Consider the following 5757-nt stretch of genomic DNA (forward strand, 5'->3'; position numbering starts at 1 on the left):
CGCCATCTATGACAACGTCAGCTCCCGTGTCATTCACGGAAGCATGACGGGACAGTACATGGCGGCCTATAGCAGCACCAAGGGCTTTATAGGCCTGGTCGAAAGTGAAAGAGTAGACGATCCCCCCAAATTCCTTACATCAGAGAGCGACCAAGTGGTAGTAGTGGCCGAATGCACGAGGGTGATGCTGGACGATAGGATACTCGGAATGGCAAACGCCATTTCAAGCGATCCTGAGCCGGGCGCAGCCTTCGTGAATTGGGAGCTACCAAAACTTTCCTGGGTAAATGGGGTTCCGGGGTGTGGTAAGACAACTCACATTATCAAGCACTTCGATGAGGACACGGAAGTAGTAGCGACAACCACAGTAGAGGCCGCGAAAGATCTAAGAGAGAAGCTGGCGCACCGCCTTGGCACGAAAGCGACAAAGAGAGTGCGAACAATGGCCTCGATCTTAGTCAATGGTTTTCATGAGGGAATAGCTATAAACCGGCTAACGGTGGACGAAGCCCTCATGAACCACTTCGGGGCCATTGTTATGGCGGCCAGACTGTCAGGAGCGAACGAGGTCACACTCATCGGAGATATCAATCAGCTACCTTACATCGACAGACAAAATCTATTCGAATTAAGGTACTGTAGGCCTAGCTTGACAACCAACATCACATGCGAGTTGCCTTGCACACATCGGAGCCCAATGGACGTCGCCTATGCCCTCGCCGGAGTATATAACAGCATTTACTCCGCAAGCCCCATTGTCCACTCCCTAAAGGTTCTAGGATATACCGACGCGCGAATACCACACTGTAACGACGGCACCCTATATCTGGTCCACACGCAGGAGGAGAAGAGGCAGCTGAAAGACCAGGGATATGGAGCTGGAGCAGGTTCGCGAGTCATGACTATCCATGAGGCTCAGGGGCAGACCTTCGCAGACGTCGTCATCGTCCGAACCGGACGCGCACGGATCCGAGTACATGAGAGCGTCTCTCACGCAGTCGTCGCAGTGACGAGACACACCAACACCTGTGTCTATTACTCTGACGATGGCGGTGACGCAATAGGCAACTTCATCAGCCGAGCGGTGGGCGCTTCATTTACGGAGGTGGTGGAGGCGAACCTAAAAGGGGCAATGTCACAAAGAGACGATAGGGTGATAGAGACACTGATCCAAAAACTTAAGGAAGGCGTTCTGCATAAGCCAGGCCAAATCTAAAATTCCACACCTATATACATAATAATTATACAAAAGACTATAATAATTATACAAAATAATTATAATTTTTATTCTAATAATTTCTCTAATAATTATAATATATATTTTTAAAATTAAAAAAAAAAAAAAAAAAAATTGTCGGTAGGGGTCTCATCCAACCCCTCTAGTATAAGCTCTAGATATAAGTACAGTTTAAATTGTCCCAAAATTAAGTACGCCACATTAAAAAAAAAAACTTTCTTAAAATAAAAAAAGGCACGGGCAACTATGAGCCCGTGGATGTAGTTTTTTAAAATAAAAAAAAAAAAAAAAAAAAAAAAAAAAACCACTCGATTTTGCAGCTCACGACATAAAATAAAAAAAAATAAAAGCCAATTGCGCAAAATACATTTACCTTTCAGCTTTATTTGCATATTTTACGCAAAGACTCCAGTGTTTCAACTTTTATCTAATAAATCACAAAAGTTTGTAAACTTTTCTATTTGGGTTTGAGATTTTTTCTACTTAATATTTAATTCAACGTGTTGTGAAAGTTAAGATGGATTAAAGAGATAAGAGTGTTTTAACACTCGGTGGCCAAGTTTTCTCTGCCTTTGCTGGTATGGGCGGGATACAGCGTGATTCCATACGTCAGGGTGAATAATCTAGTATCGAATTATTCCGTTGGCTATCTGTACATGCATTCGACACATTGTGTTAATTGATGGAACTTAACGCCGCGATTTGTCTTAGTTAATGTAAATAGTAAATATTTATTGATATTTACAAGACGAGATTTATCTCTGAGTTAGAATAATGAACCAACTGATCTGTAATTAGATAATCTGTTTAATATAAAGAACATTGAGTACGGAGTGGTACAGCATTGGATGAGCATGTAAATGTGACAGTTGTGGGTTATTAAATACTTGTAATTTCCTCGCCCTGGTAACAAGACAAGGCGCAGCGTTTAGTTTCGCCATATAACAGATAATTTTAACTTGGTGGTAACTATTTAAAATAATAAAAATATCTCTTTTAATCAAAATAATAATAATAAAGGTACCAAGTAGTATTACTCGTAGTATATATTTACAAAATTAAAACAACCCTGAAACTAAAAAACTCTAAAAAGTAAGCAAATACTTAGAAAAAACCTGATAAAATCTTCCATCGGCCATGAGTAAAAACAGTCGGTACTTTCTCTTTAACTGTAAAACAGATTTTTCAGATCACTGGTTTTTTGTAGGGGTATAAAATATTTTTAAGACAATCTAATGCTTATAATAAGTTTCCACGTTTACTAAAAATCGATTCGTTCGTTCCTCATCGTTTCCTCATTTCAAAAAATGACATGAAAATACGATCTATAAAATTCATATGATGGTAAACAAAAGGAATTCGTTACATTAAGTCCATGAGAGAAATCTAAATCCAACCTCTTAATTCTATAAAAGAAAAAGCTTTGCCGTAATCCTGTTCAATACCAATAGAATCTCAATGAGAATTAAATAAAATGGCCAATTTTCAATATATATATCACAATGGATTTTTTTGACAGAAAACCAATTATTCTGTCACTCTGTTCTACGATTTGTGTCGAATATTATAAAAAGTATAGTTGAAATGTTATAAAAATATTTTGAAGTATTATGAAATTAATCCAATTCAATAAATGAGGCCAGTCATGGCGCAGGGGCACAAGTGTGTGACTGTAAACTCGACTGGTTGCGGGTTCAATCCCCACTCGAAGAAATGAAATATTTATTTAAATTCATATTTTCATATCTTCGCTCTGGTGTCGAGGCGGTCAAAGCGCGGCGTTAAGTTCCGCCACTCAACACGCAATGCCTCCAGAATTCAGCGGAAAGTGGGGAACGAAGTGTCGTAACACTAGGTTCCCTCTGCCTACCCTGCTGCGTGCGGGATACAGCGTGAAGCTGATTTTAATTTAATTTTTTAAATAACATGCAAATAGAAAAGAATATAAAAAAGCGATAAAATGTATTGAATTAATTTAAAAACTTATAACTACTCTATTACTTAACATGTTATTTATAGAACTGGTATTGCAACTAGAAATAAATGTCTATAATAATTTTCATTTCAGAAAATAATTTTAATTAACTAAGTCAAACAAAATAAATCACTCTTTGCGATAGAAAATTAAAATGTATACAAAAATAACTAGGAAGCTTTTTATTATATTTCTTTTTAAATTCTGTCTACATCGCAGGCAATTTAAGTATTTATTTTGATTAGTTTCTAAGAAATTTCGTAAAAACTTTTTAGTTTTTTTATTGGAATTTAACTTCTCACTATAAACTAAGAGAATGAAAATAATTCCTACTCTCCAATAAAAATCCACAACCAAAATTATATTTATATTTAAAAAAAGAGAGAAAGATTATTCAGCAAAAACAAGTCGTTCTTTTCTTTCAACATTTACAAAACAAAATTATATATGTAAAATGAATCACATTTAACAATAAAAAAAACCACACCGCTTTTCCGCACACAGTTTTTTATAATATTTCGCTGAAATCCTCTACTGGGAACTGCATTGAAATTAAATTGCAGTAAATAAATGTTATCTTATCTTATCTAATGTCAATATACCTACCAAATGTACATATATAGACGTATGACTGTAAAGCATAAATTGTACTAGCACTTCTATAGTACCAGTTTATTTATTACTAGTGCCTTGATCTTTGGTGGAATCGAACCCATGACCAACGCGTGTCCAACCACCACTTTCTATAAGACTCTTCTTCCTCCTGCCATTAATCCCGGTTATTACCAGGGTCTGCCTTCCTACTTAACCTACTCCACTTTGAACGATCTTTTGCCTCCTCGGTGGTTAGACCATTGTCTCTCATGTCCTGCCTCACGACATCCAACCAGCGTTTCCTTGGGCGTCCGGGAGGTCTCACTCCAGGAACTGATATAGCAAGGCACTTGCATCCCACTTTCTATAAGACTATGAGGTTTTATATACTCGGAATAATATTTTATATATTATTATTTTTTTGCTTTACGCTGTCTGCACGTCCATTCCAGTCCATTAAGACTCTTCCGTTCCAGACTTTACGGCGAATTCTGGAAGCATTGCGTGATAAATGGCAGTGGCAGAACTCAACACCACGCATTGCCTCGTTACCAGAACTTAATTACCTCATGTGGGAATCGAACCCAAAACCTGTAGCTTTTATAGTCACGCCCTTATGCCTCGGCACCCCGACTGATCCACTTATTATTACTTATTATTTTCTTTGTATAAATTTCTAATACCTTTTGATATTTCCAAAGCTACTTTGGTAAATAGGAGATGGAATTTTGCCAAATCTCTTGTTGTTTATTGTTTATATATACATTTGTTACTTATCTGTAGGTAACATAAGCTGTATTGATATGTTCGATATTTTCTATAACTTTTGCTAATAATAGAATAACTTAAGAATTACGTGATTGCCCATAGATCATTTTTAAAATTAAAAATATCTTTTAGGACAAGTCATACAAAACAAAAGGAGAAATAGCCCTTTGAGCTTTATTCGTTTCCTCCCAAGAGAGGTGCTGAGTGTTGATTTTCAAGAAATAAGATGTAATATATTGTTATTGAATAAGACACTTTGAATCACTGGGAAAAGGTTTTCCTTCGTAAATAATTGAAAGCTGAATATATTTGCATCATTATTATTGTTTACTTGTCTGAAATGATAAATTCCTAGATAGTGGTCCAGGAACACAGTGATATGTCTTTCATATCACCTTCACGCATGCAGCTGAGTAAGCAGAGGGAGCCTAGTGTTGAGACACTCCGCTCCTCACTTTCCACCGAATTTTGGAAGAATTGCGTATTAAGAGACGAAACTTAACGTTGCGCTTTACCTGGACTCCAGAGCGAAGAAATAAGAATATTCAATATTTTATTTCCTCGACTGGCAATCGAACCCACAATCGGTCGCGTTTATATTGACACGCTTGTGCCTCTTCGTGGTAATAATGCAATTAATTATGATAGATTAAGACAGTTATATCTTTAGAGATTATTAGATTTTAACTCTAGCTTATTAAACTATTTGGACATTTAAATAATAACCATTCAAATTAAATTGGTTTATTTATGAAAACTGTCAAACAAGAGCAAATATCCCAGTCGGTGCTAAGGAAACAAACTTTCATCGCATCAAAATTCTGTTGCTAATAGTCTCCTCCCGAGAGACTTCTCCTGGACGATACGTAATTTTGAGGGTGAAATCAAATTTAAATTTTTAAATTCTTAAAAGTTCATATTTTAATTAATCATTTACGATTATGATATCATTTTATTTTATTATAGTTATAATGTCAACATTCTTTTACTAATGTAGGTAACTTAAAAATACATTAGAAAGAAATCTATGAATATTTTTTTATAAATATTGTATTATCTTAAAAATCACTGAAATCTTTAGCTTATACTAGTTTTTGGATATTGTTAAAATTAAAATTTAGTATACAAATTCTGAGCATACGAGTACTAGCAAAATATTTGGCAGTCGTTTTCGAGTGTCGGG

Source organism: Heliconius melpomene, chromosome 4 (assembly GCF_056956725.1).
Source record: "Heliconius melpomene rosina isolate 202511_hmr_F chromosome 4, ASM5695672v1, whole genome shotgun sequence".
Taxonomy (NCBI): domain Eukaryota; kingdom Metazoa; phylum Arthropoda; class Insecta; order Lepidoptera; family Nymphalidae; genus Heliconius; species Heliconius melpomene.